Here is a 15,749-nt window from a genome sequence, read left to right as displayed (position 1 = left end):
GTGACAATATATAGCCTTGACATACTCCTCTCCTGATTTGGAACCAGACTGCTGTTCCATGTCCAGTTCTAACTGCTGCTTCTTGACATGCATACAGATTTCTTAGGAGGCAGGTAAGGTGGTCTGGTATTCCCACCTCTTTCAGAATTTTCTTCAGTGTGTTATGATCCACACAGTCAAAGGCTTTGGCGTAGTCAATAAAGCAGAAGTAGATGTTTTTCTGGTATTCTCTTACTTTTTCAATGATCCAACGGATGATGGCAATTAGATCTCTGGTTCCTCTGGCTTTTCTAAATCCAGCTTGAACATCTGGAAGTTCACAGTTCATAAACTGTTGAAGCCTGGCTTGGAGGATTTTGAGCATTACTTTGCTAGTGTGTGAGATGAGTGCAATTGTGTGGTAGTTTGAGCGTTCTTTGGCATCGCTTTTCTTTGAAATTAAGACACACATTTCCTCTACGTTCCTGGATACTGTGGAAGATTTTGTCAGTCAGTTACCTCCACCTGCCAATCAGGAGACGTGGGTTTGGTCCCAGCTCAAAATAATGAAAGATGTTCTTTAAAAATCTCTTCCTTTGGTCTAGGGTCTCCCTCTGTTCTGTGACACTGGCACAAGTCAAGGTACAGTCCGCCCTCTGAAACTGCAGTTTCCATGCCCACAGAGCTACACTGTATTTACAACTATGTACACAGCATTTACATTGTATTATGTAATATAAATAATCTGCATTTATTTATGCAGATCTGAAATATATGGGAGGTTGTTCATAGATTATAAGCAAACACTATGTCATTTTATATAAGGGATTTGAGCAGTCGAGCATATTGGTATTGGGTGGGGGACCAGTCCCCTGTGGAAATCAAGGAAGGGCTGACTAAGTTAGTCAGCAGAGAGCCTAAGGCTTTAAACTGACTCTCCCTATTGTTCCAAAGCCACTTGGAGACACATTAGAAAGAGGAGGGACCTGGATCTGGCTCAGACCTCCAGGCCCATTTCAGAAAGCATCTCAGGTGGGAGACACTCAACCACCCTGTACCTCGACTTTCCCACCAATAAGATGAAATGAATCAGGATGCACTGCTCAGGGCCTTCTCACAGCTAACTTCATATGGTTCTCTGACTTTGCTGACGCTTAAGTTCTGGGCAAGATTTGTAAGGCTTGACTCAGAAACACTTAGAGAAGCAATCCTTCACTCTTCCTGTCAAAAATGAACAATAAGATTTTAAATATCTTATTAATATCTTATTACCTTAATAAGATATCTTTTTAAATCAGATACCAGCAATGAAACAAAATAAAATTTAAAAACAAGACAAAATAAACTGTAGCAATATCCACTGCCACTGATACTTAGTATGTATAATAGTTTGTGAAAGTCACCAAATCTGTATTTCTTCATTCTCCTCCCTTTCTCTGAAAGACTTATATCCCATGCTCATCTTTTGGGAAAGTCTCTTGTGGGTGGGGTCTTAGTCCTATCCTCATTCTCCATCCCCTTTTATGATTGCTTCTGACTTCTCTTCAACTTGCCCCGTTTTAACTCTGCATTTACCATAAAGTTCAACTCCTTCTCCTCTGCTCTTCTTTCTGTATATTCACTTTTCGGGGAAAAAAATTCACACTTTCTCATCTATTAACCTACATTTTCTGTTGTAAAGATTTTTCCAATCCACATCCCTGTGCAGGTTCTGCCCTAATCACATGCATCTGTCTCTAGGACAGATATTTATATATTCTGACATCATGTCATTCTAACATGATCAAAATTAAATCAATTGTTTCCTCCTTCTCCCTTTGCCAAGAAAAATCCAGGCTAGATCTCTCTAGTTCTTTCATTTTCATTAATAATACTGCTCTTCTCTCAAGTTATTAGACTCAAAAGCTTTGGCTTTTTTTTTTTTTTTTTTTTGTATTCTGTTGTGGTTAAGGGGGAGTCAAACTACCTATGTTTAAATCTCAGCGTGGCCACTTGCTGGCTTTATGACCTCAGAAAGCTATTGAACATTTCTGTGCCTTAGTTTCCTCATTTGTAAAATGGGAATGGATAACAAATGAGAAGTGCAAGAAGTAAATTCTAAACATGCTAACATATTTAGCACATGCCTTACACCCAATGCATAAAAAAGGTAGAGATGTCTAAGTGACAGCTTAACTTTTTGAGGTATCATGAAAGGCAACCATGATCTCTGAATAATGTCCCTTATCACTGTGAGGAATAGAAAGCCAGGTTGCAAGGAATTCTAAATCTGACCAACAATCCAACAATTCAACAAGCAGGGTTTTTTCAAGTATGAATATGTATTCAAATGGTGGTCAGGCCCAAGATGGTTTGGGTAATATGTTTTAAAATAATTTTGGCTAATAACTTTTTATTTAAGCATGACAATTTCCATTTTTATTGTTTTAAAATATTTCCTTCAGATATCACTGCCAATATATACTTAGAATAACATTTGTGGAAACCAATTATTTGCAAACAGGTTGAATTTCACTGTCTGAAACTACAGCTTTAGTACAGATAAAAAAAATTCCTCTAAATATGTGCTACCTGATAAATTTAGATGGGCTTGTTATTCTTTCTTAAAACACGAGACCAACAAAATTTATGGTATTTAATAAAAGTGAGGCATTCAAAATCTCCAACTAATAATTTTTAGTTAACTAATGGCTTAGACCATGATTTGTTAAAGTTTTCTAAACCCAATTTGGTGGTAGGAGGACTGGAAGAGACTTATTGGGGAAAATGCCTTGGGGCTAATTTCTGCTTTGTTATAGCTTGTTTCACAGAGCTTTTGAAAACCAATCTTGGCTCTTAAGTACAAAAACTCCATCTCTGCTATTGAGCTCAGAATAAGTGGGTGGCTTTCTAAGGAGGAGGAGTACCACTCAGATGCTAAGAGAAGTGTGGGTTGGCAAAATTAAGGGCATCATCACAGAAGATCCCCCGATAAAGCTCTCAAAGTACACATTCAAGCACTTGGCAGAGCTTTAGTTCTACCTCTTCAATATCTTTAAGAAAAAGAAAATAAGTTAATCAGAAGAGTTATTTAAGTCTGAATATGTGAATAAATGAAAATCATCTAGAGCCAAAAAAAAAACACACACACACACACAAAAACCAAAACCAGTGAGTGCTTGTAAAATCAGCCATCTTAGTGTCTCCGCAAGAAAGACAACAGGGTTTGATGAGACTTCTTTTCACATTCAGGTTTCAAGTCATAGTGATGAGCATGCCATGTTCAGACACTGCCATGAATCAAGTTTTTCTCAGATGTTTTCCTTCCCCTGATCTAAGGCATTGGGTTTCAAAGTATCACAATGAATTAAGAATCTTTTTACACATTGCTTTCTTGCCTGCAAGTCACACCATCTTAGTTCCTAGTTATTCCCTCTTGTAGTCAGAAAAACAGTATTAAAAAAACCCCACACCTGCTTCTGTGATCCCCATATTAAAATTTACCTGTGTTTTAAATTCAGGCTCATGTTTAAAAGGCTTTTCTCAAGTTTTAAAAGAATGAAATTCAATAACAAGGTGCTACAGTTGGCAGCTCAGGCAGTAAAGACGCTGCCTGCAATGTGGGAGACCCAGGATTGATCTCTGGGTCGTGAAGATCTCCTGGTGAAGGGAATGGCTGCCCATTCCAGTATTGAGAATTGCATGGACAGAGCAGCCTATGGGCTTCCCCTTCCATGGGATTGCAAAGAGTTGGACACAACTGAGTGGCTAACACTTTCATAGATATGCTAACTGCTCCAACTTCACCGCCCATTGAAATTGCACAACCTGGGTAACATCTCCAGAGATTCTTATGTACGCCAGGGCATCTGAACTTTTTATAAGCTTTTTTAATAAGTTCCCCAGGTGGGTCTAATGTGCAGACCCTGTTGATAAGCACTGCTCTGGAAAATCGGTGATCTCAACACTACAAAGTTTGTATATTTATCAGCCTCATTAGGTTGTACACTCTTTGAGCAGAGCGGATAGATTAGGCTTTTCTATCTACTACTTTAGTTTTTGCTTTTTATATTCTTTGCAAAGGCAAATCCAACAGAATGAGGCTGCATAAATATTTATTTAACAAAGGCCTAATGATGACACTGATCCAGTCTCACTAGTTGTTCTGAATCACAAACAAACCCTACTTTGTATTCACAGCCAAGTACTTCTTAGAATAATAATAATAATAAACAAAACTCAGTGATGAAAATCATAATACACAGTTTACACTTTTCATTGCAGAAATTCAACTCTATTTTCAAGAATCATCTTATCACCACCCAAAATAAGACTCTTTGGTAAGAAAGTTAAAAATTACCAGTTGGGCCAAAGGAATATCAGAGTTGGGTATCTGGTATATTTCTACTTGGTTTAGAATGTCCAGCAGTTCACTGTAATATTCAAAAACCTAAAACTTGAAGGAAAAAATTTAATACATTATCTAGCTTAGTCATATTAAATTCTAGCATTTGATGGTCACCCTTATAATGACCATGGCAGAGCCTTATTTTAAGAGCAATAAGAACTTTTGGCTTCACTGTCTAGTCTTAATGTGACTAGATCAGGGTTTATTCCAAATGATATCTTTCTGATATTAATATACATAATTACTTTTCTTAAAAGAGATTGCAGCCCTCGTATTACATTTCAAGATATTATAAAGTAATTTTTCTGGTTTAAAATTGGTTTCTTCCCTGTTTAATACCTGCAGATTCTTTTGCTGTCTCCAGCTCCGTACTGCTGCATTTAAAAGGTTAACACATCCCCTAGTACAGAAATTAAAGGACCCACAACTTTTAACTCACTCAAGCTAGTCAGCTTTGCCTCCAATGAACTTCTTCCAGGAGTTATCATGATACATTGCTTCCAGTTGCTTTGTCTGGAGAATGAGTTAAAGTTCTTGCTTGGATTTGAATCCTGGCCTCACACCTTGGAAACTGCAGGTTCTGTAAGCTCTCAGCTGCCTCAGTTTCTTCATCTGTACACTAGTGACAAATACTACCTACCTCACATAGGTAAGGGAAGAAGTACTATCAGTGCTAATTATCATCATTGTGCCTGGCTGTCTCTGCCATTGCTTTTCATTTTTACTTGTTTGATTGCTTGTTTAGAGGGAGTGGAGGTGAGGAACCCTACTATTTGCAACTCCATCCAGCTTACAACATGGCCACATAGGAGTAGCAGTCCATCCTTTCTAATTTGTTGGCCCCTCTGACTCAAGGACTGTAATTTTGGTGTGGCCTGGTTTGCCAAAGCAAAAGTAAGGCGCAGGGGAATTTCTGGCACTCATTTCCCAGAGACTATAAGTCACACACACACACACACAAACACACATGCACACAAACTCACATGCACACATGCACACCCCTTTTTGGTGGACAATGAGGAATAAATGTAAAAGCAAGCCTGAGGCTGGGAGGCCACCTGGAAAACTAGAGCAACCATCTCTTTACATTTAGGGAGGTGGGGATGCAGCTGCAGAGACTAGTATGCTGCTGCTAAGTCACTTCAGTCGTGTCTGACTCTGTGCGACCCCACAGACGGCAGCCCACCAGGCTCCCCCGTCCCTGGGATTCTCCAGGCAAGAATACTGGATGGGGTGCCATTTCCTTCTCCAATGCAAGAAAGTGAAAAGTGAGTGAACTCACTCAGTTGTGTCCGACTCTTAGCGACCCCATGGACTGCAGCCTACCAGGCTCCTCTGCCCATGGGATTCTCCAGGCAAGAGTACTGGAGTGGGGTGCCATTGCCTTCTCCAGAGACTAGTCTAGAAACCAGAAAATGATGCACTTATAGCAGCCAAAATCTAAACAGTACATTTTACATGTTTTTGATACATCCATGTTTCTCAGGATACTGGGAACTGGGCTATAATCTCAATGATCCACAGGGCAAGGAGGGCTTTGTGGGAACTGGGACAGAAGAGCCCGGCTCAGCCTTGGCCCCTGACAGCATCTGGGACCTGGCCTTCCCACCGCAGCCCCACTAGCCCAGTGCAGTTACCTTCATCCAGGAGCACTTGCACTCACTGATCAGAGCCCTATAGAGCCGGGAGGGCCGTGTTCTACAGCTGGGAAGGCCTCGCCCACTGCTCCATGCTGAGGACCAGCTAGACCAGGACTTCTGACCCCCTGGGGCTGAGCCTGAGGGCAGCCAGAGCAGAGAAGACTGAGAATGCGAATGGAAGGGAGTCATTGTCACATCTCCCTCCTGGGCACCTTTATCAGCATCACAGAGGGACTCTGAGGACAACTCACTTGGGGAGAAGGGGAGGGGCAGACCCTGAGAAAGGACGGTACCCCTCTAGGAGGCCACCTAGACCCAAAAGGCAGAGCCTGCGGGGGCTACCCTAAATTCTTTGAACAAAAACTCTTTCCTTGAAGCACATCCGGACTAATATTTCCAATTATTGGCCTACTGCTGCCCCCCTTTCTATTAATAATGAGACAAATTACTGTTGTTTCCTTGTTAATTTTTACCTGTGCTTCTCACTTATATTCCTGTGCTTGGGTCCAAGAACGGCTTCTCCCTTTCTCCCTGTGAGCCTCTAGATGCAGAGCACCAGGGAAAGGCTTCTGCCCACGTTGCTAAGCCACTCCCCTTCCCCACCCCCAACACCACAGGGCGCTGGTGGAGGACGGTAGCCCCGCCCAGACCTTTGGGAACCTCTTTAATCACACTAGGATCACAACCTTGTCTAATTCAATGAAACTAAGCCATGCCCGTGGGGCAACCCAAGATGGGCGGGTCATGGTGGAGAGATCTGACAGAATGTGGTCCACTGCAGAAGGGAATGGCAAACCACTTCAGTATTCTTGCCTTGAGAACCCCATGAACAGTATGAAAAGGCAAAATGATAGGATACTGAAAGAGAAACTCCCCAGGTCAGTAGGTGCCCAATATGCTACTGGAGATCAGTGGAGAAATAACTCCAGAAAGAATGAAGGGATGGAGCCAAAGCAAAAACAATACCCAGCTGTGGATGTGACTGGTGATAGAAGTAAGGTCCGATGCTGTAAAGAGCAATATTGCATAGGAACCTGGAATGTCAGGTCCATGAATCAAGGCAAATTGGAAGTGGTCAAACAAGAGATGGCAAGAGTGAATGTCGACATTCTAGGAATCAGCGAACTGAAATGGACTGGAATGGGTGAATTTAACTCAGATGACCATTATATCTACTACTGCGGGCAGGAATCCCTCAGAAGAAATGGAGTGGCCATCATGGTCAACAAAAGAGTCCGAAATGCAGTACTTGGATGCAATCTCAAAAACGACAGAATGATCTCTGTTCGTTTCCAAGGCAACCCATTCAATATCACAGTAATCCAAGTCTATGCCCCAACCAGTAACACTGAAGAAGCTGAAGTTGAACAGTTCTATGAAGACCTACAAGACCTTTTAGAACTAACACCCAAAAAAGATGTCCTTTTCATTATAGGGGACAGGAATGCAAAAGTAGGAAGTCAAGAAACACCTGGAGTAACAGGCAAATTTGGCCTTGGAATACGGAATGAAGCAGGGCAAAGACTAATAGAGTTTTGCCAAGAAAATGCACTGGTCATAACAAACACCCTCTTCCAACAACACAAGAGAAGACTCTACACATGGACATCACCAGATGGTCAACACCGAAATCAGATTGATTATATTCTTTGCAGCCAAAGATGGAGAAGCTCTATACAGTCAGCAAAAACAAGACCAGGAGCTGACTGTGGCTCAGATCATGAACTCCTTATTGCCAAATTCAGACTTAAATTGAAGAAAGTGGGGAAAACCACTAGACCATTCAGGTATGACCTAAGTCAAATCCCTTATGATTATACAGTGGAAGTGAGAAATAGATTTAAGGGCCTACATCTGATAGATAGAGTGCCTGATGAACTATGGAATGAGGTTCGTGACATTGTACAGGAGACAGGGATCAAGACCATTCCCATGTAAAAGAAATGCAAAAAAACAAAATGGCTGTCTGGGGAGGCCTTACAAATAGCTGTGAAAGAAGAGAAGCGAAAAGCAAAGGAGAAAAGGAAAGATATAAACATCTGAATGCAGAGGTCCAAAGAATAGCAAGAAGAGATAAGAAAGCCTTCCTCAGCGATCAATGCAAAGAAAGAGAGGAAAACAACAGAATAGGAAAGACTAGGGATCTCTTCAAGAAAATCAGAAATACCAAGGGAACATTTCATGCAAAGATGGGCTCCATAAAGGACAGAAATGGTATGGACCTAACAGAAGCAGATATTAAGAAGAAGTGGCAAGAATACACAGAAGAACTGTACAAAAAAGATCTTCACGACCCAGATAATCACGATGGTGTGATCACTGACCTAGAGCCAGACATCCTGGAATGTGAAGTCAAGTGGGCCTTAGAAAGCATCACTACGAACAAAGCTAGTGGAGGTGATGGAATTCCAGTTGAGCTATTCCAAATCCAGAAAGATGATGCTGTGAAAATGTTGCACTCAATATGCCAGCAAATTTGGAAAACTCAGCAGTGGCCACAGGACTGGAAAAGGTCAGTTTTCATTCTAATCCCAAAGAAAGGCAATGCCAAAGAATGCTCAAACTACTGCACAATCAAACTCATCTCACACGCTGGTAAAGTAATGCTCAAAATTCTCCAAGCCAGGCTTCAGCAATATGTGAACTGTGAACTTCCTGATGTTCAAGCTGGCTTTAGAAAAGGCAGAGGAACCAGGGATCAAATTGCCAACATCCGCTGGATCATGGAAAAAGCAAAAGAGTTCCAGAAAAGCATCTATTTCTGCTTTATTGACTATGCCAAAGCCTTTGACTGTGTGGATCACAATCAACTGTGGAAAATTCTGAAAGAGATGGGAATACCAGACCACCTGATCTGCCTCTTGAGAAATTTGTATGCAGGTCAGGAAGCAACAGTTAGAACTGGACATGGAACAACAGACTGGTTCCAAATAGGAAAAGGAGTTCATCAAGGCTGTATATTGTCACCCTGTTTATTTAACGTATATGCAGAGTACATCATGAGAAACAATGGACTGGAAGAAACACAAGCCGGAATCAAGATTGCTGGGAGAAATATCAATAACCTCTCTGCCCCTCTTCCCGGATGGATCCCTCTTGGAAGGGTTCTCCAGGATCACCCACCCCTTTCCTCCTCAGCCCCTAACCTGGAGCCTGTTCCGCCCCACCCTCTTTTTTTAAGTCATCTCCTATCTTCAGACCATTTGAATCATCTTGAGGACCTAATCATGTACATTGACACATGTAAATTAGGATTTTTGGTTTTGTTTCCTGTTGTTTTTTAAGGATCTCTGCAAAGCACATCTATTTAATTCAAGTTTGGTGAAGATAGCAGCAGGGGTTTTTGTGTGTTTTTTTTTCCCCTCTTTTTTTCCCTCAATATGTTGATTTGTTTCATCTGGATTTTTTTTTTTTAATTCTTTATTGTCTTTCCCTCCCCACCTCCCCTCCCCATTCCAGTCTTGAGATTTTCTGGCATGTTTCTGGAGGTTTCAAAGGAAATAAATGTTTCATAGAAAAAAAAAAGGGAAGTGGAACTCAAAAGCCTCCTGATGAAAGTGAAAGTGGAGAGTGAAAAAGTTGGTTTAAAGCTCAACATTCAGAAAACAAAGATCATGGCATCCGGTCCCATCACTTCATGGGAAATAGATGGGGAAACAGTGGAAACAGTGCCAGACTTTATTTTTCTGGGCTCCAAAATCACTAGAGATGGTGACTGCAGCCATAAAATTAAAAGACACTTACTCCTTGGAAGGAAAGTTATGACCAACCTAGATAGCATATTCAAAAGCAGAGACATTACTTTGCCAACAAAGTTTCGTCTAGTCAAGGCTATGGTTTTTCCTGTGGTCATGTATGGATGTGAGAGTTGGACTGTGAAGAAGGCTGAGCGCCAAAGAATTCATGCTTTTGAACTGTGGTGTTGGAGAAGACTCTTGAGAGTCCCTTGGACTGCAAGGAGATCCAGCCAGTCCATTCTGAAGGAGATCAGCCCTGGGATTTCTTTGGAAGGAATGATGCTGAAGCTGAAACTCCAGTACTTTGGCCACCTCATGTGAAGAGTTGACTCATTGGAAAAGACTCTGATGATGGGAGGGATTGGGGGCAGGAGGAGAAGGGACGACAGAGGATGAGATGGCTGGATGGCATCACTGACTCGATGGACGTGAGTCTGAGTGAACTCCGGGAGTTGGTGATGGACAGGGAGGCCTGGTGTGCTGCAATTCATGGGGTCACAAAGAGTCGGACACGACTGAGCAACTGAACTGAACCGAACTTGAATGGTGAGTTTGTTTCCAGCCAGAACTGTGACTGATAGACTCGTGTTTGCCTGAAATTCTTCACTGTAGTTATACAGTCTTAAAATTCACCTACAAGTGCCAAGCTTTCTATTTAAGATGCAGTTGGTCTTTTTCACCCAAAGTGGATGTGTTCAGTCACATTTTTTTCTTAAAGGCTAAGACAGCCAGTTCAGAGGGAAGCTGGTGTACTGGAATCAGAGAACTTGGGTGGATAAGGGACTTGGGGAGGACAGCTCTGTCTAACACGCCAAGCAGGAATTATATTTGCTACAGATACAATGGGCAACATAGGCACCATAGGCCTGAAGGAACAGGGTTCAAAGAATCACTTTCCTACTTTACCAGGCCCTGGTGGTGTTTGGGTAATTGGCATAAAAAGCCAGGGAAAGGAATCACAGGTTATGATATAAACATTAACATGTTAATTACAGTTAAAGAGTTTCAGCCAAAAATAATCATTAAGCAAGTTAAGGACTTCCATGGTGGCACAGTGGATAAGAATTGGCTTGCCAATGCAGGGGACACAGCTTCCATCCCTGGGCTGGGAAGATTCCACTTGCCACCGACCAACTAAGCCCAAGCACTACAACTACTGAGCCTACACTCTAGAGCTAGGGAGCCACAACCACTGAGCCCACTCACTGCACCTACAGGAAGCCTGTGGGCTTAGCGACTGCTCGGCAACAAGAGAAGCCACTGCAAGAATAAGCCCGCACAAAGCAACAAGGACCCAATGCAGCCAAATATAAATAAATAATTTTTTTTTAAAGCAACTTAAGACTTCACCGAAATCTGCAAAGCAGGTAGGGAAGACTTCACAATCTACAGTAAAATTTAATGACCTGTCCCCACGTACCCTTTCTGTATCTCATACACACAGTATAAATGCCTCTTCAGGTCCTTTAAGCTTTTCACCCCAACTCAGACAGAACCAGACTTCTTTTGTTTTCATAATGTATATTCTTTGATCTGTTGGAACTAAAGAGAAAATGTCCTCTCATTATTCCTTGATAAACTTTTGTCTAAACTTTCAGTAAATGTGTCACAAAAAGAGAAAGGAAGACTGACTTTATTTTTTAATGAGACAAGGGAGTTGATTGATTTGTCTTCCTAATTTTCTATTTCTTCATGACTATTTGCTTTCCATGCTTTCTAAGGCGCAAGACACATATTCCAACCTCCTTGTTAGCGTAAGAGCAGTTTTCTTTTTCATCTGAAGAATCACACAGTGTCTGATTTTTACACTCCAGAAAACTAGAGAGGACATGATCATCTTCAGTTCCTGAAATTAAGCAGATTTATAAACATATAAGCTAAAACAGGAGACCACACTGATTTGCAGATACTTCACAAAGTTCTAGCAGAGACTGCAAATATAAAGACTTGTGGAATTACCAGTTACAGTGGCCCATGGGAACAAAATAATTTTTAATTAGATTTTAAAAATACAGTTCAGAAGGAACAGACTGACACTACATGTCTCCTGACTAGGTATAGAAGACTGATCACCCTCCCTTTGGACTGAATAAGCTCAGCAACATAGGATGATCCCAGGAGAATGGCCAATAGAAGACATGCCATGCTGGATGTCCTGCCATTCCAGGCAAGTGAGAACAACAGGAAGAGAAGAGGTGAGGGGTCTCAGGAGGAACCACTCCATTCCTAATTGAAATGCACATCAACTTCCTCTCTCCTCCACTTTCAGCTGCCTCCCCCAGGGATCATTTTGGAACACAATATCATCACTGCTCCAAATCACTTTTTACTAAGCTCGTTTTCCTCTGCCAGAATCTTCTTCCTAATTACTTAGCTTTAGAACACTTACTGTATGCAACTTACAAACTTCCTTATAGTACAAGACCAGGAAAAATAGAGGAAAGCAAAGTGAACGCAAGAAAAGTAGACAGGAGAAGGAGAGGGAGAGGAGGATAAAGAAAAAGAGAATGCTGGTTTCTGGCATTGCCTTTGTCCTCCGCTAATACACAGTGCTTGTCATCTCACCATGCCCAGAATACAACATGCCTGCCAGAAAGAGGAGAGAGGAGAAGTACTCTTGACGTAGTGGCCTATTCATGTAACCGCGACTGTCATACCCTCTGGTAGGTCCCACAATGTTTATCTTCAGCCACAAGCTTTCTCCTTGTTTCGTACCTCCACTTGTCTGTCTAGTAGATTATTTCCACTTGGATGTCTTATTGTCACTTCAAAGTAACCATTTCTGAAATCATTTTAACTGGCCTCCTTCCTAACCAGCTCCCTGTCCCTGCATTTTCATTGCGATTAATGGCACCAAAACTTTCTAAATCACTCAGTCCAATCCCCAGTGCCAACACTGATGTTCCTCCCACTTCTTACCTTTGTACCATCTATGTTTCCATTTTCCTGATACTATTTCTCTCCTCCACCCCTTGCTTTCCATTCTTAATCCTATCAACCCCTTATCATCTTGTGGGCACTTGAAGTTCTAAAGATGAACAATAAAGTCACATATTTTTCTGAGCTCATCCTGACTGAGGATATTCTGAACTGAAAGGAAAAATTACTAAAGGGAATCAACTAAAGAAGAGGTAAAAACTGTAGTAAATGTAGTAAAAATGATAATAGTTAACATTTCTTAAGTGCTGTCAAGTACTTCTTAAAGGTCCTTTACACGGATTAACACGTTTTAGACACACAATAGAAGTCTGTGAAATGGACACCGTTTGTACCTTCCTTAAGATAGGCAGAAAAATGCAGCAGTGTTAGTGAAATGTGTATGGTGTACTGGGAGTCAGAAGACCCTGGACTGAAGGTCTCAAAGTCATTCTTTTTAAGATTTCCCCTTGGAAATAAGATTCTACCTCATAGCTGAAATAAGTAATTTGGTATCAAAAAGAAAGGGAATCTTAGAATTCTCCAAATTCTATTCTATTCTCAAGGGGTTATCTGTAAAGAAACAATGATTCAATCATTCAAAACATTCACTGAGCACCTACTGACTACCATTGGCGATGGATGGTTTTTGTGTCATTTCACAGACTTTTCATCTCTGTTGGCTCCTCCCGTATTATGTGTGAAGCTCTTCCCTTATTAGGGCTAAAGCCTTACCTGCAGCAGATAAGAGGCCAGAGAAAAGAAGAGCCAAGAAAAGGTAATGAATCTTCATGGCAGCTTGGAAACAACTGCCTTAGAAAGATAAACCAATATAATGGAGATGATTCTAGAATCAGTATTCCTGTACTGAGAGATCTTTACACAAGAGCAGGACCTTACATGTCTAGGTCTCAGATTTATGGGGGCAACCCCTGTGTACTTCCTATTTCTTTAGATTATATTATGACATGCGCAAGCCCTTGTTACATCTTTAGAACACTTCTTGGTCATCAGCATCCCTCCACACTGTCTCAGTGACCCACCATTAGGACCTAACTGTGGGGCCTCTTATCACTTAGCAGATCTCTAATTTGATGGTTCCCAGCAAGGCAGCACCATCTTTCTGGACACCTATTCCACTCCCTCCACACAGGAACAGTGTTTTCCCTTAGTCTATACATCTTTCCTAGTCTAATGGCCTGTTCACAAAGATCGTTATTGCCTGGAACACTCATATCATAAGGTCAGTAAGTAAACCTGAAACTTCAAGACTTTAACTCAACTTCCTCTCCTCCTAAATCCAACAAACATTGTTGAAGACTGCCATGGGCTTATGCTAATGTTTCACTTTCACTTGCTTCCAGCTAGGCCCTGGTGGTAGCCTTTGTGTTAAGCATGACACCCACAGAAAAGGGACTGTATCTTCTCTGACCCTGTGCCTACAGAGCATCTTATCACGGTAATGTTCACAGAAGTTTGCTGAACTGTTGAACTGACAGCCTAACTTTTTTCTTTTGTTACTCTTTTATTGAGTCTTCTCATCTCAATAGGGTATGTGTGTGTGTATATATATATATATATATCAGAACTAAACCCAGTTCCTTTTTTAATTTTTTACACATACTTAAAATCTTCCCCTTCTTTTTTTCCTGAAAATATTGAGCCATCACTTGTGTATTCCTTCATCTCACCTTCTGTCCATGTTAGAATCTCTCTTTATCTCCATCCTTTCTTTTCAGAAGTGGTATCACTCCTTCCTTCAACTGTAACCTGTGTGTGTATAAGTGGCTCAGTCGTGTCTGACTCTCTGTGACCCCATGGACTATAGAGTCCTTGAAATTCTCCTGGCCAGAATACTGGAGTGGGTAGTCTATCCCTTCTCCAGTGTATCTTCCCGACCCAGGAATGGAACCAGGGTCTCCTGCATTGCAGGCAGATTCTTTACCAACTGAGCTATCAGGGAAGCCCTTCCTTCAAAATCTATGTCATCTTCCTAGGCTCTTTCTCTCCCATCTTTTTCTACCATTTTCCTCAGGTAGAACACAGTTGCTAATAGATTGATATCATCTTGGATCACAATCACTTTAAACATTCCCAAAAATGAATGGAGAAGTTATATTTGGGCATAGATGGTTAATGTAAACCATAGCACCACATTAGAGTATGTTTGACAAAAAGAATTAATGATGAATCCTTCAAATAAGTTATGATTTTATATTTTTATCATATACCTTTCTAAAAATAATTTAAGGCAGTTTACTTAATATACACATAATAGATTAAAAATGAGCAGATTATAAAATTAGGTTGGTTTCATAGCTAGAAATTCCTCTGATAATTTAATAAAATACAGGCTCTCTCCATCTTGAAAAAAAAGAAATACCTCCAGACACATATCCATAAAAGTCTGTATACAATTTAAGAATTTCACAGGCTTCCCCATCTCTAGCCAATGAGTTAAGGATACACAATCCCAGGTTGAGGATCTCTGCTGTAGAAGAAACCATATAAAGGAAGAAATAAAAAGTCTAAGAGACCAAAATTTGGGACAATGCTGGGGAGTCCGAACCCAGGCCAACAAGCTAAACAGCTAGGAATCGTGAACCACAACACTCAAAAAGACTGAAGGTCAAGGAATGCCCATTATTTTGCCCTCGGGATATCAGTTCACATAACCCATTGTCAAAGTAGAAAAGTAACCCTAAAGGCAAAGGAGCAGCGAAGTTCTCTCTCCTCCTCACCACTCTGCCCCCGCTTCTCCAAATAAAGTGTACAGTAGCCCAGGGCAACAATCACAAACCTTCTAGCTAGAGATACATACTGTTCTATTTAAAATCCCCTTGTAGAGTCAAAGGGATTCCCTGGTGGCTCAGAGGTTAAAGTGTCTGCCCACAATGCGGGAGACCTGGGTTCGATCCCTGGGTCAGGAAGACCCCTGGGGAAGGAAATGGTAACCCACTCCAGTATTCTTGCCTGGAGAATCCCATGGACGGAAAAGCCTGGTAGGCAACAGTCCACAGGGTCGCAAAGAGTCAGACACGACTGAGTGACTTCACTTTCACTTTTCTTTCACTTTTCATTCAAAGGTAT

General features: G+C 41.3%; 1 protein-coding gene across 3 annotated transcripts in view; it reads right to left on the bottom strand.

Annotated features, from left to right (window-relative positions):
• Nucleotides 1–15,749, bottom strand: part of LSMEM1 (leucine rich single-pass membrane protein 1) — a 143,324-nt gene that overhangs the window by 13,348 nt on the left and 114,227 nt on the right. The window contains exon 10 of one of the 3 annotated variants that reach the window (XM_086396612.1): nt 11,361–11,589. The exons of the other annotated variants lie outside the window; for them this stretch is intronic. The gene's annotated coding sequence lies outside the window, so the exon portion shown is untranslated. Of the gene's footprint in view, nt 1–11,360; nt 11,590–15,749 lie in introns of those variants that run through there. 3 annotated transcript variants of the gene reach the window in all.

Source organism: Bos grunniens, chromosome 4 (genome assembly GCF_055505025.1).
Source record: "Bos grunniens cultivar Pamir isolate PY7600 chromosome 4, Bosgru_T2T1.0, whole genome shotgun sequence".
NCBI classification, from domain to species: domain Eukaryota; kingdom Metazoa; phylum Chordata; class Mammalia; order Artiodactyla; family Bovidae; genus Bos; species Bos grunniens.
The sequence above is the reverse complement of the archived record's forward strand: the minus strand, read 5'-3'. Positions and strand labels throughout refer to the sequence as shown.